This window comes from Carex rostrata, chromosome 5 (assembly GCF_964058835.1).
Source record: "Carex rostrata chromosome 5, lpCarRost1.2, whole genome shotgun sequence".
Classification (NCBI taxonomy): Eukaryota; Viridiplantae; Streptophyta; class Magnoliopsida; order Poales; family Cyperaceae; genus Carex; species Carex rostrata.
The window spans coordinates 3540792-3562847 of record NC_135922.1 but is presented as its reverse complement, the minus strand read 5'-3'; the positions used below and the strand labels follow the sequence as shown (position 1 = coordinate 3562847).

Here is a 22056-nt window from a genome sequence, read left to right as displayed (position 1 = left end):
CGAGATCCCAAACTTTCTTTCATAGCATTTACCCAATGTTCTGAGTCTTCACTTTGTATGACTTTAGTGTAGGAAACAGGGTCGTCAATACTTGAATCAATTTCTAATTCATTGAAGTACACATAATCATCTATTTGATTTTGTTTACGCTCACGTGCGGAGCGTCTCAATTCAATAGGTTGGGGTTGTACTATCTCTTCGTTAACGACATCATTTATGAGAATTTCCTCATTCTCAGTTTGTTGTTCCAAATTGACATTAAGTTGCGGAGCAACATTTGGAACAGCTCTTTTCGAAATCATGGGCACTTGTACAATAATAGGTACAATGTCTTGCCGCGTGACTTCCTGAATGTCAACACTTGGTTGACTTGAACTCCCACTGTTTTCATCATTTTCGATGAATTTAGCATTTCCGGATTCTACAATTCTCGTACTATGGTTAGGACAATAAAAACAGTACCCTTTTGATTTTTCTGGATAACCAATAAAATAACCACTGATGGTTCGGAAATCCAATTTCTTTTCATGTGGATTGTAAATTCTTACTTCCGCTGGACAGCCCCAAACGTGTAAATGCCTTAAACTCGGTTTCCCTCCCGTCCATAACTCAAAAGGAGTAGTTTCAACGGACTTACTAGGAACTCTATTCAACAAATACATGGCTGTCTTTAAAGCGTACATCCACAAATACTTAGGTACATTAGCATGACTTAACATGCTTCTAACCATTTCAATTAAAGTACGATTCCTACGTTCGGCGACACCATTTTGTTGTGGTGTGCCTGGCATTGTGTATTGCGCAACAATGCCTCGCTTTTCTAAAAATTTAGCGAATGGACCAGGATTTTGACCCGATTCGTCATACTTTCCATAATACTCACCACCCCGGTCAGATCTAATAATCTTCACTTTTCGTTCCAGTTGCCTTTCAACCTCAGTGACGAAAATTTCGAGAGCGTCAACTGATTGAGATTTTTCATGCAAAAGGTAAATGAATCCGTAACGTGAGTAATCATCGATAAAGGTGATGAAGTATTTTTCTTTACTAAAGGAGGGGACGTCAAACGGACCACAGATATCAGTATGGATAATTTCTAATAATTGTGAACTTCTTGTGGCGCCTTTCTTTGATTGTTTGGTTTGTTTCCCTTTAATACAATCAATGCATGTTCCAAAATTTGTAAAGTCTAAGTTCGGAAGAACCTCGTTCTTTACAAGACGTTGGATTCGGTCTTTGGATATATGACCAAGTCTTTTATGCCACAAGTAAGCCGAATTATCATTTATGTTAGCTCGTTTAATTCCTACGTTAAAATGCACAGTACATAGAGATTGGACAAAAACATTATCAAGACAAAGCTTGTAAAATCCATCAACTAAAATTCCATTACCAATCACACAATTGTTTTTACATACATAACAACAATTTGAACCAAAGTTAACTTCATAACCTAAATTATCAAGTTTAGATACAGAGATTAAATTCCTACTAAAAGTAGGTACATAAAGTGTATGAAGTAAATCTAAAGTACAGCCGGTGTCAGTAATGAGTCGATACGTTCCAACTCCCGCAACTGGTACTCTTTCTTTACTTCCGGTCATCACTGATCTCTCATTTAGACTTGTGGTCTGGATTGAAAGGAATCCCTGCATGTTATTAGAAATGTGAGTGCTAGAACCAGAATCAAACCACCAGGTGTTATTAGGAACATCAATAAAATGAGATTCAAAACATACTAAGGCACTATTCATACCTTTCTTTTCGAACCATTTGCGACGCTTCATGCAATCTTTCTGGAAATGCCCAACTTTCTTGCAAAAGTTGCACCTTTCCTTGCTTGTCTTTTTGAATGTTCCTTTAGAATCTTTCTGGGTTGGAGAACCCTTTTTCTTTCCTTTTCCACCACCTGATTTCTTGACGTTGCTTGTGCTAGCGCCATTATGGTTCACAAGGTGGACCGCGGGAGGCTTGTTATCTTTGATTCTTTGCTCCTCTTGGATCAACATTCCAGAAAATTCATGAACTGTCCACTTATCTTTAAGTGTGTTGTAGTTCATTTGGAATGGTCCATACTGATCAAAAGGCAAAGAATTGATTATAAACTGAACAAAAATATGGTTCCTCCACGGTCATCCCGACACCCTTGAGTTTTGAGGCTAAGGATGTCATCTCAAGTATGTGCTGGTGCATAGTAAGACTGCCATCATATTTCATGGTGGTCAGTTTTGACATTAGCGTACTTGCAACACTCTTATCAGCACTTTGAGATTGTGCTTTAACACTTTCTAAAAAGTCCTTGGCACTTTCAGTAGTCGGAAGCGAAATTTTGACATTAGTTGCCACAGTCATCTTAAGAAACATCAATGCCATTCTGTTTTGTTTCTCCCAACCATCCATTAGAGCCTTTTCTTCAGCGCTGCTAGAGTTAGTAAGAGCAGCGAGCTTTTTGGTTAGGATGGCATCCTCAAGATCCATTGAGCCAAGTGCAAACTGCACTTGTTCATCCCATTATGTAAAGTTGAGTCCATTAAAGGTCACAACTGACTGAACCATTGATGCGAATCCGGCACCGGCAGGAGTGAAACCTTTATTTAGAAAAATTATGAAGAATAATTAGATTTCAAGTGGTAATTATAAAATAGATATTTTCATCTTATTTTGTAAAATAATTACACTAATTCTTTAGGATCAAGCTTCTTTGCATCTACCTTTAAGATCAAACTCGACAATATGACAAGAAACTAAAGAAAATCCTTACGTGAAACTTTTAATATCCTTTTATTTATCTTCATAACCCGTTCGGCCAGTTGTCTAAGTCTTGAAATCACAACCAGGAAAGTCAGGGAGCACTTGGCTCTGCTACGAGTTCCGACTTTCCTAGACATTGCTTCATTCTTAAGTTAGTACAACAGCTCTTACTAAGGTTTTTTTTTTTTTTTTTTTTGAGTTAAGAAAATTCTCTTGTTTATTATTAGTTAAACTTTAAGTAATTATACTTATTTTAACTTTTATTAGGGAGATAGTAAAGAAAGAACACTTTAAGAGGTAAGAAGGCTTTAATGTAAGTATAATTAGGAAGAGATATTAGAAGATGTACGTTAATGCTTTGAATCTTCTAATTTAACCTTAATTCAGATATTAATTCAGATTTAGGAGTAGTTACGTAAGATAAACCCTAATCACCCTTTGGGGCTAATTAAGATCTACAACCTAATAATATAATATATCTAATATATATTATATAACACTAGATCCTAACAAATTAAGATCTACAACCTAATAATATAATATATCTAATATATATTATATAACACTAGATCCTAACAAATTAAGATCTACAACCTAATAATATAATATATCTAATATATATTATATAACACTTTAATTAGTAATTTTATTGGTGTCTTATCGTGCCACCTTTGGATATACACAATTGACAATAACGTAAATTACTTGCAACTTTAATGTATAAATCATAAGAACGACGTATCTACCTTTGGGAGTATACTTAATGTCTCATGATTTAATACGATAGCAATAAAAGAAAAGAAAAAATAAATAAAACTACATTATTGAAGCACTTTAATTAGCAATTTCGTTGGTGTTCTATTGTGCTACCTTTGGGCATACACAATTTTACATAATAACGAAAGTTGCTTGCACTTTTAATGTGTTTAATCATAAGAGCGGCAGACCTACCTTTGGGAGTATCCTTAATGCCTTATGAATTAACACGCAATTCAATTCAATATCTATATGATGATTAAATATCATATCACATAAAATAATCATTCAAATTATTCTTTCAAGTCTAACCCTAACTTCCCCATAAACTTGCAATTCAATTGGGGATTATCAATTTTACAAGTTCTAATTTTATAGATTAATCTATAATAGTTTAATTATAGAAATTTAATGAATATTATGAAGTTTCCAAGCAAGGCTCTGATACCACATGTAAGTAGAATTACTACATGAATATAAGCACTTTGATCATCTTTAATTATGCATTAGAAAATGCATCATAAGAGCAAAAGACCATTAAAGATCCCAAGAACTTGAAACAACATGATATTACATTAAATACTATAATTAAATTAAAACATAATACATAAGCGTACCTCTAGCATTCATGGTGGTCAACAAGCAAGTACTTCAACGATGATCGCAAACCCTAGATCCTTCGAGGTTACGCCGGGTCGATTTCTCTCTCTCGCTCTGTTTCACTTTTGCTAATGGAGAGCAAAATCATTTTAATGGTTGTATGTGAGAATATGTAGAGAGAGGATCAGTCAGGACTCTAATTTATACCCTACACTCATTCTATCCATCAACGATATGAGTGGGGATGAGTGGGCGGTTAATCCATAAATAGATATCCAATTATAATTCATGTAACCATTCTCCAAAAATATATATACATATATAAATGGATATGTTTAATAAATAGGTTACTCAAAATAGGATTCCATAAATAGATTCTAGAAATAGAATAACTGAATATTCTAACACCAAGATAAAGGTGGGAGGAAATGGTCTTTTTTTAAAGTTGCAATGAAGCACATTACATGCAATGATCATTTAAGTGGATCAACTTTTCATTTCCTGTAATGATCAACTTTTCTAATGACTGTGGATGTTCTTTTTATCGAGTATAATTTTTAGTCATGTTTCTTCTTAAGTTATTCAATTTCGTATTCAACATTATTTATTACAGTTACCTTCTCAACAATTGTAAAATGCATGTACCCATTACTAAATAAAAAAGGTGTAAGAGGCAAAATAAAATCATGTAAAACTACAATATTGTAATAACATAGTTCCCAAAATAACGTCTACTTTGAATTTGTTTATTACTTTAAATAAAATATAAGGAGACCTAGGTTGCATTTCTTCCCGAAATTTTTATTAATATCCAAAAAAAATATTATATTTAAGAAACTATCCAAGTTTTCGCGAAATTTCGAAATCTACCCAAATCGCAATTTTTTTTTGCAGTAATTCAGTCTGAAACCACAAAAAAAAATTGCGGTTTTTCAAAATATAAGGCGACGGGATATGCAACTCTCATCCTCGTCTAAGTCACAGTTGACAGACCATATATATACCAAAACATATTACATAAATATTTAGATCCTTTTTAATACAAGTAAAAGTATCTTGTAGAAAAATTGCAAGGAAATTTAATGTGAAGCAACTAGGAAATATCTTATCCTCATACAGTGTGTGGGACAAGAAAAATGTCATATGAGGCGCCAAGGACCTTATAAGAGTATGTGGGCCCAAGATTATTTAAATCCATTTCCAGCTTATCACCGTATTCAATCTTATTACTCATATGTGGACCCAAGGAATTTAGAATCCTGTCCATACATTTTCTTATCTTGAAGAGATTCATCATGCTTTTGTAAATCTTTGTTTTTGTTGATCTTGGTAATGGATACGGTGATCATAGATACCACTTTAAAGTATTATTGGCATGATTAGGGTTCAATTGTTTTTTTCAGAACCTTGATTTGGTGAGAATTTCATTTTTGATACGGCCGTTACATGAAATTACGGACAAAAATTGAGTATTTGTAATTTCACGTTATTTTAATGTTTTCATATTTCATTAATTTTGACCACTTGACTTTTGGACAAAATAAATTCAAAAATTTCAAAATTTTGCATATACATGGATCACTCGTGAAGTACATTGGTTTCAACTATTTCAATTCGTCTCGTTTGAAGTCAATCAAATAGATTATGGAGTTATGCTCACCAAACCCTCTTTGATAAGCATATCACACCCTAGTTATATTCATAAACCCACGGCTTGCATACCCACTTTGCAACTTTGCCCAAGAAAGAAGTGAAAAATAATATAGCTATCCGGCCTGCAGCATGGTTTTCTTTGCGGAGTGTGCAACAATGGATAAACCCAAGCTGGCTTACTAACTATGCAACTCATGTGCAAAAAAAAGTGAAAAAGCAATTTCCAAGTCTTCTTTCTACTCAACCAACAGCGAGGGAGTATGGACTGAGAGAATGTCACTGAAAATATCATTTTCAGTTCAATTCAACTCAATTCGCAAATTTAATGGCATCCGGATTGTTTTTTTTTTCTCTTGCTAGGCCATGGCCTCGACCATGACCTCTGCCTCCTTTATTATTCCCTTTATGATTAAAAGAAAGTTTTGCTTGCAATGCTTGCTCCACCAGCTTTTGTTGATTTCTTTTTATTTTCTCCTCATGGGCTTACAATGACCCATAGATCAACTCATCGATCGTCATGGACTCAGTGTTTTTTGACTCTTCAATATGTTGAGATGTAATTCAAATATGCAGGGGTATTTTAGTCATAGTCTGTTTTATTTTTAGCCAGTTTTTTTATTTACTACGAATAGGTGTGTGTTTTTAATTACAGCATGTTTAATTGAGTGATGGAGGGAATAGCGGTTATTTTTAGAAAAGGAGGGAGATGCCAGAGTTAGTTTTCTTTTTATTATTCCGAACTCTATATATATGTATGTTCTGTAATAATTGGATCCATCGAGAGAAATATATTACAGAGATAAACTAGTTCTTGTTTTCTTTCTTCTTGATCAAGTGAGTTTCTGTGAGTGATTATTGCCAACATTGTGGTATCAGAGCGAGGGATTGAGGGCCAAGAATGAGTAGTTCTAATCAATTGTCAGTTCCTTCGTTCAATGGTGACAATTATGATTTCTGGAAGATCAAAATGACCACTGTATTCAAATCGCAGGGGTTATGGGATATAGTTGAGAGTGGTACTCCAAATCCAAATCCAAATCCTGATGAAACCAACAAACGTGATGCCAAAGCCCTGATGTTGATTCAACAAGCCATGGATGACTCCATCTTTCCTAAAATTGCATCGTGCACTAAAGCAAAAGATGCGTGGGTGATTCTGCAAAACTCCTTTCAAGGGACTGCAAAGGTAATGGTTATCAAACTACAAAATCTGAGAAGAGAGTTTGAAACTCTACAGATGGGGAGAGATGAAAAAATGCAGCAATTTCTGACAAGAGTGCAAAAGATTGTGAATCAGATGAAGATCTATGGAGATCAATTGTCAGATCAGACAGTAGTGTGCAAAGTACTGAGAAGTCTGACTGATAATTTCAACCATGTAGTTGCAGCCATTGAGGAATCCAAAGATCTTACAACTTACACCCTTGATGAACTCATGGGCTCTTTGATGACCCATGAATCCAGACTGATGAAAGCAGAAGAGAAATCAGAAGAGAAGGCATTTTATACACAGAGTCAGTTTTTTAGAGGAAGAGGAAGAGGCAGAAGTAGAGGAACATCAAGTGTATTTGGTAGAGGAAGAAGAGGAAGAGGGACAAGTGCAGGAGGAAGAAATTCAGATTCTTCAGGGTATAAGTCGATTGATGAAAATAGTAGAAAGGTGAGATGTTACAATTGCAATCAGGTTGGGCATTACCAGTCTGAATGTCCTACTTCAACCAAGAAGCATGTAGAATGTTTTCATTGTGGTAAATTTGGTCACTATCAGTCTGAGTGTTACAAGAAGATGAGGGAAGAAGAACAAGCCAGTTATGCCAAAGAAGAAGAAAGTGAGAGGGATGAAGGTGAAGCAAGTATGTTCATGGCTTACACTGACTGTCAAACAGCAACTAATGACATTTGGTTTGTTGATAGTGGGTGTTCAAACCATATGTCAGGACAGAAAGAGTTCTTTGAGGATTTGGATGAGACTCACAGATTGAAAGTGAAGCTGGGTGATGACAAAGCAATTCAAGTAGAAGGAAAAGGTATTGTAAATGTCAAAACATCAATTGGTTTGAAAAGGATAAAAGATGTGTATTTTGTTCCAAGTTTATCTCACAATCTGCTGAGTGTGGGACAGTTGACCAAAAATGGTTACTCAGTTGTGTTTAAAGAAGGCTTATGTAAAATCATAGATGAAAACACATCTCAATCTGTAGCAGAAGTGAAAATGTCAGGTAATAAGCTCTTTCCCTTAGTTACAACCAGTGTTAAAGCCTTAACAGTACAAGAAACCAGTATCTCAGACCTTTGGCATTGTAGATTTGGGCATCTGAGTTCAACAGGCTTGAAACAATTAAGCAAAAAAGGGATGGTTGTTGGTTTACCTGAAATTGGAGAAGTTGAATTCTGTGAGAGTTGTGTGTTTGGTAAACAGTCCAGAAGTTCATTTCCAAAAGGGCAAGCAAAAAGGGCAGAAAATGTGTTGGAATTGGTTCATGCAGACCTATGTGGACCAATGCAAACTGAATCAATTGGTGGAAGCAAATATTTTTTGTTATTCACAGATGACTTCAGCAGAATGAGTTGGATTTTTTTTTTTTTTTTGGAAAATAAAACATCATAATATTTAATTAATTCCAAAAACACACAGCACAAATCCATCCACAAATTCTTTGACCAGACAAAATAAGAAACCCTATAAACTCACATTCAAAACCATCAGACAACCCCAAGAGACACTCACCCTCTGCCGCGCCCCCGGCCCCTACGACCTCAGTTATGCAGGAGCTTAAAGAAGTAATCGAACATATCTTCTGAGGAAGTAAACACCTTGGGCCCAAGTTTTACTTCCTTTATCTCCTCCTTTTCGCTTTTTTCTTCTCCTTCTCCCTCTTCTACCTCTTCGTCTCTTTCTTCTGTGTGTGCCTCTTCAATTTCCTCCTCCTCAATCTTATCAAGTCTTTGTTCTTCAACCGATCTTTCCGCCTTCGCCTTCTTCAAATTACTCTCTTCTCCTTCTTCAAATTACTCTCTTCTCCTCAATCTTATCAATTGGTGGAAGCAAATATTTTTTGTTATTCACAGATGACTTCAGCAGAATGAGTTGGATTTTTTTTCTGCATCACAAGTCTGAAACGTTTCAGAATTTCAAGAAATTCAAAGCTGTAGTGGAGAAGCAGTCAGGGAAGAATATCAAAACTCTTAGAACTGACAGAGGGGGTGAGTTTTTATCTAAAGAATTCATTAATTTCTGTGAAATGGAGGGAATTCATCATGAGTTGACCACTCCATACACTCCAGAGCAAAATGGAGTGGCTGAGAGGAAAAACAGATCAGTGGTTGAGTTAGGGAGGAGTATGTTAAAGTATAAGAGGCTGCCAAATCGTTTTTGGGCTGAAGCTGTTGCTACAGCAGTGTACATTCTAAATGTTTCACCAACCAAAGCACTTATTGACATAACACCTTTTGAGGCCTGGACAGGATCGAAACCAAGTGTGTCACATCTCAGAATATTTGGGTGCATTGGGTATGGTTTTGTTGAGCAGCACAAGAGATCCAAGCTTGATGACAAGTCCATAAAGTATATTTTTATTGGGTATTGTCTTCAAACCAAAGGCTACAGATTGTTTGATCCCTTGAGTGAGAAGGTAGTAGTGTCAAGAAATGTGAAATTTGATGAGAAGGCCAGATGGATTTGGGATGATGTGAAAGAAAAGTCAGAAGAAAATGAAGTGGTGGAGACAATTGAAGAGGATGATGAGAGTGAATCTGAGAGTGATGAGGAGGAAAGAAATGAAGTAGAGCAGACACCTGTAAGGGTGTACATGAGGCGCAACAGAAGCCAGTTTTCTGATGTTGCTGGTAGGAAAACCAGAACATTAGATGATCTCTATAATGCAACACAGATGCTATTAGTAGTTGATCCTGAAAATTATGAAGAAGCAGTGATTGAAGAAGAATGGAGAGTAGCTATGAAAGAGGAAATTGATTCAATAGAAAGGAATCAGACATGGAGCTTAGTTGAAGCTCCTAAGGGTAAAAATGTCGTTGGAGTGAAATGGGTGTTTAGAACAAAATTTGGGCCTGATGGAGAAATTATCAAGCACAAAGCTAGATTAGTGGCAAAGGGGTATAAGCAGCAGCCAGGAATTGATTATGAGGAGACTTTTTCCCCTGTTGCAAGGTTTGAAACAGTTAGAATCTTGTTAGCAGTTGCAGCTGTATGGAGTGTGCCAGTATATCAATTTGATGTGAAGTCTGCTTTTTTAAATGGTGAGATTGTTGAGGAAGTATTTGTGGAGCAGCCAGAAGGTTTTAAAATCAAGGGAAAAGAAGGTCATGTGTACAAACTGCACAAGGCGTTGTATGGGCTCAAACAGGCTCCTAGAGCCTGGTACAGTAAAATTGACCAGTTTTTTTCTGATACAGGTTTCTCAAGAAGCAAAAGTGAACCAAGTCTTTATGTCAAGAAAAAGCAGGATGGCACACTCATGATGGTTTGTCTCTATGTAGATGACATGATCTATCTGGGTACAAATCAAGAAATGGTGGCCGAATTTAGAAGAAGGATGAAGAAACAGTTTGAGATGACCGATCTTGGTCTTCTTAAATATTTTCTGGGCTTGGAGATAATCCAGAGAGAAAATGGCATATTCCTATCACAGCAGAAGTATGCAAGAGACCTGCTTAAAAAGTTTGAAATGGTGAACTGCAATCCTTGCACAACTCCAATGAACGTCAAAGAGAAACTGGTAAAAGAAGATGGTACTGGTGCAGCTGATGGTTTGAAATTCAGAAGTCTAGTTGGAGGTTTGATTTATTTAACTCACTCTAGACCTGACATCACTTTTTCAGTTAGTGTGATTTCAAGATTCATGCAAAATCCAAGCAAACATCACATGGGGGCTGCAAAAAGGGTATTGAGATATGTAGCAGGCACAGTTGATTTGGGAATCTGGTATGGAAGAACAAAAGCAACAAGCCTTGTTGGTTTTAGTGATAGTGACTGGGCTGGATGTCAAGATGATAGAAGAAGTACATCAGGGTATTTGTTCTTTATTGGTACCGCACCTGTAAGCTGGAACACGAAAAAACAACCCACTGTGGCCTTGTCTACAGCTGAAGCGGAGTATGCAGCAGTTGGGTCAGCAGCATGTCAGGCAGTTTGGATAAGAAGGGTTCTAGCTGATGTTGAACAGAAGCAAGAGGAGGCCACTGTGATTTTTTGTGACAATAAATCAACTATTGCAATGTCCAAGAATCCAGTTCAGCATGGAAGATGCAAGCATATTGATATCAAGCTTCATTTCATCAGAGATCTAGTGGCAGAAAAAGAAATATGCTTGGAATACATTACAACTGAAGAGCAAAAGGCAGATATTTTAACCAAGGCTTTGTGTTTACCAGCATTGGAGAATCTGAGAAGAAAATTGGGTGTTACAAAGTTTGAATTAAGGGAGGGTGTTGAGATGTAATTCAAATATGCAGGGGTATTTTAGTCATAGTCTGTTTTATTTTTAGCCAGTTTTTTTATTTACTACGAATAGGTGTGTGTTTTTAATTACAGCATGTTTAATTGAGTGATGGAGGGAATAGCGGTTATTTTTAGAAAAGGAGGGAGATGCCAGAGTTAGTTTTCTTTTTATTATTCCGAACTCTATATATATGTATGTTCTGTAATAATTGGATCCATCGAGAGAAATATATTACAGAGATAAACTAGTTCTTGTTTTCTTTCTTCTTGATCAAGTGAGTTTCTGTGAGTGATTATTGCCAACACAATAGCCATCACCACATGAACTTTGCATTGAGAGATCGCAATATCTTCTCTACAACCCACACATCTTACACATTTTCACCAAGTCTCTTTATTTGATTCACCACCGCCAACACTCAAGTAAAATAGTCTTCAAGTAACTCACTCTCCTTCATCACCATTCACTTAAACTCAGCCCTTTGAGTTTGGAACCGCTCCTTCACTTTATCAACTCCCCATCGAATTTCTATGAATTTCCCATTCATTCTTAGAACTCGTCTCATTGGCTTTCTTCTCGAACATGTCGTCATCCAACCTTTGATGGAAGATAGTCAGCCCCTTTTGATCTACATTTCTTTTCTTTTGCAAAACATCGAACGCTTCTACTGTGAATTCACTATATTCTTTGGGTTCTTCAACCCCGTTTTAGACAATGTTCCATAAGCCATGAGCACCAATAATGGTCTTTTTTTTTTTTTTGAAAACCTTCGCAGAAGCTGTGAAGTCGTGAGGGGGAATCGAACTCTCGACCTTTGGGTATGTTAAAAATTAATTCAAATTGATTAGAGCATGTACGAATCAGTTTTTACAGGTATAAAAACTGCATGGGATATTTTAGCCATTGGTTATTTTAAGCATAGTTATTTTTAGGACTAGTAGGCATAGAGGTTAGTTATTTTTAGCCTGTTGTGTAGTGGTGCTTAATTTAGGGAGTTGTGGGTATCTATTTTAGAAATATTTGTACTATTATAAATATCATAGAATTTTATGTAATTGAGTAAGAGAGAAAGGAAATAAAGCGTTGTTTCTATTCAGAAAAATATTCTTCTCTCTTCAATCTTTTGCATACTGGCACAAAGCAGCGCAGTATTGCTTAATTTATCCCAACAAAATGGTATCAGAGCCGATGGTTTGGTGGGCAATTGGTGCGCAACCTTGAAGAATTGCAGCAACAACAACCACTAAAGAAGAAAGGACAACCTGGAAGACGATAGTTTGAATTTGATTCTTATTATTCCCTTAATAGACTCTAATACGTCACAATAGATTACATCTGTTTTATAGCCTTAAAACATCAGATAAAAACTCTAGACATTCATAATTACAAGAAAAAGTGAAAAACATCAATGTGTTAACTGCTCACGTTTCACTTAAACACTCTTACTTTCTGTAGAAAATTCCAATTGACCCGAAACGTTCACCATATTAAAATAGACCTAAAGAGCTTAAATCCATATTTTATGTGCCCCAGTTAGACCAAGTTTGGCCTCTCAAATCCTTCCATCAATCAGCTTCGGTTTTCTGCCAGCTGCAGAACTTGATAAGTCAAGTTCAATGCCTTCATTATTCTCAACACGGCTATCACCTGAAGTTGCAGCTGTTCCATGGCTGACTACACTTGAAGGAATCCATCTGACAAAGGGGTTGGCTGGGAAGTTTGCCTCAGAAGTGCCACTATCCTCATACGGCTGGCGTCTCACCTTCATCTCTTGAAGTTGTAAGCAATACTCCAAATTCCATAAAACATCTCCAATTGAAGGTCGATCCATCCCATATTCTTGCAAACACTTCTCAGCTATTTCCCCAAACTTCCTAAGTGAATTCTCGTTTATCTCTCCATCAAGCCTAGGATCAATTATTTTTTCTAATTGGCCTCGACTTAGCCACATCAACGCCCATTCAGCCAAATTTATTTCCTCCCTTGCCATGGATTGATCTATTACAGGTCTTGCACATAGCACCTCCAACAACGTTACACCAAAGGAATACACATCCGACTTGTCAGTTAGCTTTCCGGTCTTGAAGTATTCTGGATCAAGGTATCCAAATGTACCTTTGACAGCAGTGCTGCAATGAGTCTCACTTATAGAGGCACCCATCTTTGACAGACCAAAATCTGACAGCTTTGCCAAATAACCCTCTCCTAAAAGGATGTTGGTTGATTTTACGTCCCGATGTATGATGGTTTGGGAGTTGCCGGTATGGAGGTAGTGCAAGCCTTTGGCCACTTCAATGCAAATCTCTAGTCTTTGCTTCCATGATAGAGATGGTGGTTCATTTCCATATAAATAATTTCTCAATGGACCCTTCTCCATGTATTCATACACGAGAATCATCTCTGAGCCCTCATCGCAGTACCCTATGAGCGATACAAGGTGGCGGTGACGAATTTGAGATAGAACTTGAATCTCGTTCAGGAATTCAGAAAAACCATGTTGGTATCCGAATGAGGCCCGTTTCGCCGCAACTTCAACTCCGTTGCTTAGTACACCCTTGTAGACCTTTCCAAACCCGCCTACTCCAATTAAGTTTTTTTTGTCAAAGTTGTCTGTCGCCATTTTAATTTAAGCAAAGGAGATGTGCAATCCCAGATCAACTCTAGGTGATGCACCAATGGTTGTTGCCCCAGACGTGCTGCTATTCTCATACGGCTCGTGTCTCACTTCCGTCTCTTGAAGATGTAAACAATACTCCAAATTCCACAAAACATCTCCAATAGCAGGTCGATCCATCCCATGTTCTTGCAAACACTTCTCAGCTATCTCCCCATACTTCCTTAGCGAATTCTCATTTATCTCTCCAACAAGCCTTAAATCAATTATTTTTTCTAATTGGCCTCGACTTTGCGACATCAACGCCCATGCAGTCAAATTTATTTCTTCCCTTGCCAGGGAATGATCTATTACAGGTCTTGCACACAACACTTCCAACAGCATCACACCAAAGGAATACACATCCGACTTGTCAGTTAGCTTTTGGGTCTTGACATATTCTGGGTCAAGGTATCCAACTGTACCCTTGATAGTAGTGCTGACAAACGTCTCGCCTATGGAGGGACCCAGCATTGTCAGACCAAAATCTGACAACTTCGCCAAATAACCCTCTCCTAAAAGGATGTTGCTGGATTTTATGTCTCGATGAATGATGGTTTGGAAGTAACCAGTATGGAGGCATTGCAATCCTTTTGCTGCATCAATGCAAATCTCTAGCCTTTGCTTCCATGATAGAGATGGAAAGTCATTGCCATATAAATAATTTCTCAATGAACCCTTCTCCATGTATTCGTATATGACAATCATCTCTGAGCACTCATCGCAATATCCTATGAGCGATACAAGGTGACAGTGGCAAATTTGAGATAGAATAAAAATCTCACTCTTGAATTCAGCCAAATACTTTTTGGATCGGGATGATGCCCGTTTCACCGCAACTTCAATTCCGCTGCTTAGTATACCCTTGTAGACCCTTCCAAACCTGCCTTTTCCAATGAAGTTATTTTCATCGAAGTTGTTTGTCGCGATTTTAATTTGAGCCAAGGAGATGAGCAATCCCAGATGAACTCTAGGTGATGCACCAATGGTTTCTGAGCCACTCGATTTGCTGGAAATATCAATTAAATTGACACCTCCAGTCATAGGAGACTGCAATAGGTGTGTCTCCTTCACACCTGGGGTACGCTTTTGGAGTCGTTTCTTAATTGAGACAAGAATATGCTTTAGTTTTCTGCCAGCCACAGAACTTGATGAATCAAGTTTAATGCCTTCATTATTATCATAACTGCTATTGCCTGAAGTTGCATCCGTTCCATGGCTGACTACACTTGAAGGAATCCATCTGACAAAGGGGTTGGCTGGGAAGTTTGCCTCAGAAGTGCCGCTATCCTCATACGGCCGGCGTCTCACATCCGTCTCTTGAAGGTGTAAGCAATACTCCAAATTCCATAAAACATCTCCAATTGCAAGTCGATCCATCCCGTATTCTTGCAAACACTTCTCAGCTATTTCCCCAAACTTCCTAAGTGAATTCTCGTTTATCTCTCCAACAAGCCTTGGATCAATTATTTTTTCTAATTGGCCTCGACTTAGCCACATCAATGCCCATTCAGTCAAATTTATTTCCTCCCTTGCCATGGATTGATCTATTACAGGTCTTGCACATAGCACCTCGAACAACATTACACCAAAGGAATACACATCCGACTTGTCAGTTAGCTTTCCAGTCTTGAAGTATTCTGGATCAAGGTATCCAAATGTACCTTTGACAGCAGTGCTCCAATGAGTCTCACCTATAGAGGCACCCATCTTTGACAGACCAAAATCTGACAGCTTTGCCAAATAACCCTCTCCTAAAAGGATGTTGGTTGATTTTACATCCCGATGTATGATGGTTTGGGAGTAGCCGGTATGGAGGTAGTGCAAGCCTTTGGCCACTTCAATGCAAATCTCTAGTCTTTGCTTCCATGATAGAGATGGTGGTTCATTTCCATATAAATAATTTCTCAATGGACCCTTCTCCATGTATTCATACACGAGAATCATCTCCGAGCCCTCATCGCAGTACCCTATGAGCGATACAAGGTGGCGGTGACGAATTTGAGATAGAACTTGAATCTCGTTCAGGAATTCAGAAAAACCATGTTGGGATCGGGATGAGGCCCGTTTCACCGCAACTTCAACTCCGTTGCTTAGTACACCCTTGTAGACCTTTCCAAACCCGCCTACGCCAATTGAGTTTTTTTTGTCAAAGTTATCTGTCGCCATTTTAATTTGAGCGAACGAGATGTGCAATCCCGGAACTCTAGGTGATGCACCAATGGTTGTTGCGACACCTCCTGTCATAGGAGAGCACAATAGATGTGTCTCCTTCACATCTGGTGTACGCTTTTGGTGTCGTTTCTTAATTGAGACAACAACAATACATGACAATATCAGGGCAATGGCAATGACACCACCAATAGTGGCTCCTAGAATAACAGCTAGAGGAGTTTTTTTACCGGGAGAAAGATTGGTTGTGCCTCCGAGATTATTTACTTTGAAAATCTCCAATCCGTTAAGAAGAGCATTTTTTATTTTACTACCTGTCTTATCCAAACTAATGCTCACTGTTATGTTTTGTGCACTTATAACATGTGCAATGAAATCAATATAGAATGGCTCCTGTGGATAGGTGGTATAGTCAGATATTTTCAGGTTATTAATAAGAGCTGAATAATTCATGATATAGACTATAAAAACAAGCCCTTTGTCCAGACTATTGGTCTCAGATATAATATCACACAAATGTAATCGGATAAGATATTGATACCCTGAGTCTACTCCGAAACTCCATGTGATGTTGATGTTAAAATCAGGATTGGAGACATTCATTGTTCGTGCCGTATTATAAACAGTCGGTGGGGCTATCTCCTCTGAGCTCCCTTCTGAAGGAACATAGTTTAGGCTCATAGACCATGATGTTTTATTAGAGCCATAAGCACTATAGATGTATGGGTCATCAGTAACCCAAGTTCGCCACAGTGTATCATTCTTTGGGGTGATCAAGGGGCCTGGCATGTTTACCCGGTACACTGTTTCCAGTGCCTGGTTTACTAAGAGCCCATTTATTGTGGTGTTACCGATGGAAATTGGAGACGAGCGGTTAAGCATCTCTGGTGGAGCAGTGAAGGCTTCTATAGCACTAACAAAAGCAATTGAGTTAATCTGAGGAATGAATTGGACTTCAAAGTCGCTAGAATCTGTCCAAAGAAAGAACTCCTTGATGGTGGGTGAAACGGTATCAGAGAAGGTGAAATTTTCGAGCAATATGTAGCGGTTCAGAGCCTGTACACTGAACTTGGCAGTTGACAAGTCATAAGATGGAGTTGAAAAGGGGAGAAAGTGGAGACGGAGCACATTAGAAGTGTTAGTTTCCATATTGTTGAAAGTGTAGGTGAAAATGGAGGAAGATACGCGAGCAGTTGAATAGAGAGTACCTGAGAAGGAATTGTTTGGATTTGAAAGAGAGATAGTGTTTTTTCCAGATAAGAGGATTGAATCATCATCGGCTATGAAAGTGCGAGGAGGGGAGTCATTGGAGATAGTAATGGAGGTTTTGGCACCGCAGTCTATGTAGTTTGAGATGTCTGGTGTGAAAGAGGTAGAAGTAGAGAGAATGGAGAGCAGAAGGGAAAGGAGGAGAGGTGTTTGATGAAATGAGTCCATTGGAGATAGATTGGTATGGGCGCATGTGGAAAAATAAGGGGCTAATTAAAGGAGGAGAGCAGCAAGTGGTGTGCAAAATAATTAATGGACTATAAATATGCTCTGTCTTTGTTCACACGCACTAATTGAGTGGGAATATTGATTGAAAGCATGGAAGTTGATTTCTAAGCACCACCAACCAAAATGATTAATGGACTACCAGATAAAATAACAATCGATTTTTTTTTTAATGTGCTGCCAAACTTTTGACTTTTTTTTTCAAATGCTAAAGTCAATTATTGTCTTCAATTCATCGAGTGAATCGGCACTTTAGTTAATAATTAGTTTGTCTTCAAGCATGTACATCAATTAATAAACTAATTAAACAAGTTCTTTCCAAGAAATAATAAACAAACTAAACTAGTAATCTGCACAAGAAAGGACATTTCAAAAGAGAGCGACAGAGAGAAATGGCAGAGACCATTGTGGTATTTCTGGTGGGCAAGCTCTGCAATATCATCGAGAAAGGATGGAGCACTTTGATACTGTTGGAAATTTCGGAAGGATACAATGAAACAAAGAAGAAATTTGCTGCTGAAATTAACTTCTATTGCTTGATTAAATTCGTTTACAACATGCTGAATTTATAGCACAACAACAACACTAAATCTGGAACATCTAAATTTAGTACCCCACTACCTATCCTTCTATTACAAGCTGAACCTACTTGTCTAATTATAGAACCCACTAACTCTTACATGCTCCATGACTAATTATAGCACTCCAAATATAAAGAGATGAATTTAGACCAACTCTCAACATAATTCTAAATGTGGAAAGCTAATTTTGGATCAACTTTCAACACTCCCCCTTGATTCAAAATTGATTTACTCCAAGCTTTAACATCATCTTCTTCTTCCTCATCATCATCGTCAAATTCTATGCCTTCTTCCATCTCTTCATCAGAATCCGATACAAGTTGGTCGTTGATACCTGCACTGGCTTCTTTAATTTCTTTCATTATCTCCTGAGCTTCTGTATTCTCCAGAATAGCCACACGAGCTGGTTGTGAGCCCAGGCCCTCTCCTTCATTCTCGTCCAGCTCATATCCTGTAAACACCTCACCATACTCATCTGCAACTTCTATCTCCTTTGGTTCCTCCGACTCATCTCCTCTGATTGGTATATTTTCATTTTCAGCCTCAACTTCAGTAGAATTCACAAATGCATCACCTTCTCTGGTCAGATTCTCAGAGTCTGATTTCTCCGTTTCTTTCCATTTTTCTCCCTCTGATTCAACTGGGACCGCAATTTTTGCATCTTCCTCCTCTGTGATTGTAGGCTCTTGCTCAGGATTGACTTCTACAATATGTAGTCTCATCAAGGAAAGTCCCTTTTCTTCTTTCTCTGCCTCCATCTGTACGGGCTGGTCGAAACATGATTCTGCCATCCTCAGCACTTGTGTATCTGTAATGGTAACCAGATCCCCATCATAATCTTTGTACTTGATCAGCACAGATTTTAATGAAGGAAACATCTTCGTCACAATATCTCTCAACACCTTGAAACTACATTTTTCTGAAATCTGAGCCAGCCGTATATCATGGTTGTACACCAGCTTCAATGGCCTCTGACGAATGAGCCCTACATTCTCCACCTTGAGGGCTTTTTCATCAAACAAAATATTTCTACTCACCATGATTTTGCTACTTTCTGGACTGCTGCCACCATTATCTCTTGTGTGCACTACTACTGTGCCCTTGTTGCTTGCATCAATCTTGCTCTTGGTGTATGCCATGAAGAGTGCCGGTTGTTCATTTTCTTTTACAACATAGCTTGCTTGATTCTCCTCCCTTTGCTTCTTGTAGCACTTAGATTGGTAGTGCCCAAACTTATTGCAATAATAGCACTGGATATCCTTCTTGGATTCATCATATGATTGACTATTTTCGGCAGTGTTGCTTCTGCCTCTTCCTCTTCCTCTTCTTAAATTGCCTCTGCCTCTGTTTCTTGACGTCTCCCCCTGCATGTAGAATGCCTTGTCATCGCCTTTGTCTTCTGCCTTTGACATCCTTGCTTCATGAGTCTGCAATGATCCCATGAGTTCATCGAAGGTGTAGGTTGCTAGATCTTTGGACTCTTCAATTGCTGCAACTACATGATCAAACTTGGGTGTTAGGCTCCTTAACACTTTCGCCACCACCGTCTTCTCTTCCATGGTGTCTCCAAATGTTCGAATTTGGTTGACCACCCCTTGTACTCTTGAGAGGAAAATCTGCACGGATTCCTCCTTGTTCATCTGCAATGTTTCAAAGTCCCTGCGTAGGCCTTGAAGTTTGATTGCCATGACTCGAGTACTCCCTTGAAATGCTGTTTTCAGGGTTGTCCACGCCTCCTTTGCGTTGGTGGCTGCTGCAATTTTCGAGAAGATGGTGTCATGCACTGCTTGTTGGATGAAGAATAGCGCCTTCGCATCTCGCTTCGCTGTTTCTGTTGGTGTGGGATCTGCGGTCGGTGCTCCCGTCTCCACCAATTCCCATAGACCTTGTGACTTGAGCAAAGTTCGTATCTTGATGCTCCAGAACTCGTAGTTGTCTCCCTTGAACAGCGGAATCAACGGATTCGAAACGCTCATGTTCTCTGCCATGGTCGGATCTGCCCTAATCTCTAACCTTGAGCTCTGATACCAATTTGTTGGAAATTTCGGAAGGATACAATGAAACAAAGAAGAAATTTGCTGCTGAAATTAACTTCTATTGCTTGATTAAATTCGTTTACAACATGCTGAATTTATAGCACAACAACAAGACTAAATCTGGAACATCTAAATTTAGTACCCCACTACCTATCCTTCTATTACAAGCTGAACCTACTTGTCTAATTATAGAACCCACTAACTCTTACATGCTCCATGACTAATTATAGCACTCCAAATATAAAGAGATGAATTTAGACCAACTCTCAACATAATTCTAAATGTGGAAAGCTAATTTTGGATCAACTTTCAACAGATACCCTTCTGTCAAGAAAATGCACAAGGACACTAACATGTAAACTCAAATCACAGATGCCAAGAGGAGATAAACTCAACTCAATCTATAAAATTAGTAATATTTCAATAGCTTTCTTATAAAATTCGGTGTAGTTTGTAGATTCGTGCCTCATTCGGTGGTCTCGAATCTCACGAGTTATGTTTGTGGAAGAATCATGCCTCATTCTGCGATCTTGTTCCTCACAAGTTGTGTTTGTGGAAGAATTGTGCCTCATTCGGCAACCACGATTTCTCACAAGTTGTGCTTCTTGAAGATCCATGCCTCATTCGGCGGTCTTGGTTTTTATCGCCAACCTCCAGTAATGAAATATGACATAGTAGTTGTTGGATGTCATGTCTGAAATCGTTCATCCTTGTGTCTCTCATGTCTCGGTCTTCTTGACAGGACATTGTGCAGAGAAATCGTTGACATTGATCATAGACATAGATGCTAATGCCTAATCATTGACATCATATATATAGATCGACTGGACTTCCCCACATTTGTTGTTCAAGTATGGCGATAGGATCCTACATTTTCTGAGGTTGTCCAGCAGTTGGCTGTAATCAATGAGCATCTCTTGGTTGCATGTATGGAGGAATTGGGGTAACATTGCTGCTTGTTTATCTACGGTTATTAATTCCATAATAGAGTAGCAATTGATTAAGCATTTAGGCTTAGGTGGAAACTTAAGCAAGAACTAGAACCTTTAAATTGTTTGTTCTTTTATCACATTCATTTTAAGTACTTTTCTAAATTCATTGCCCCCCTTCATTATGTCCCATTTCTACAAAATCTTTAGTCATAAGAGTAAGGGATTTATTTTTAGTGCAATCGGCACACATCATAGGACATTTTGAGAGGAGATGATGAAATTTTCCATACTTTGGGAATCATGTCTTCTATCACTTTTTGTTTAACAAATTTAAATTTCATTATCTTTTGGTATTTGCATTTTGCATAGCATGAATTTTATTGCATACAATTATGGATACTAGCTTTTGATGAAAATAAAGGGTGTACTTGATCACACTATTTAGATATTTAAATTTCGTATCTGATAATTTCATTATATTTAGATATTTGCATTTTGTATATGCTGATTTTTTTTGTATACATGTATGGATACTGGTTTTTGACGAAAATAAAGGGTCTACCATGTATGGATGGATGCTGTTGGTTGATTATTCAATAATAGCAGACTTAAATTTTTGTTTTATTGTTTCTCTTTTGCTCCATCGCTATCATCATTTGCGTCTGATTTATTAATCTTTTTAATATTGTCACCGTACCATTCATTTGTTTATACTTTCTCCGCACTATAACGTAATCTTTTTTTTTTAGTAAGAATAGGAGTCATGCTCCTATATAACCTAATCTACTTTAATAAAAATTTACTTAGATGATAATGGAACATAAGCATCTCTCCTGGTATTGAAAGCCTCCAGTTCAGGCCTCTTATTACAATTGGTGATTGTCCTTTGATGAGAGACTGGTGCCAGAGAAATAGCATCACTTACAATGAGGTATGGGTACAACATCCAAAATAAATTATATTAGTTAT

At 37.8% G+C, this 22056-nt stretch overlaps 1 long non-coding RNA gene and 1 pseudogene across 1 annotated transcript; both read right to left on the bottom strand.

The window, feature by feature from the left end:
* Positions 1-1392: 1392 nt before the first annotated feature.
* On the bottom strand, positions 1393-4261 carry LOC144554838 (uncharacterized). The gene is made up of 3 exons (XR_013511775.1): positions 4125-4261; positions 1757-2588; positions 1393-1649 (listed from the first exon to the last, which is right to left on the bottom strand). It is a non-coding gene; the product is annotated as an uncharacterized LOC144554838 (long non-coding RNA).
* Positions 4262-12492: 8231 nt separating this feature from the next.
* LOC144554271 (uncharacterized) lies at positions 12493-17511 on the bottom strand (annotated as a pseudogene).
* Positions 17512-22056: the final 4545 nt, after the last annotated feature.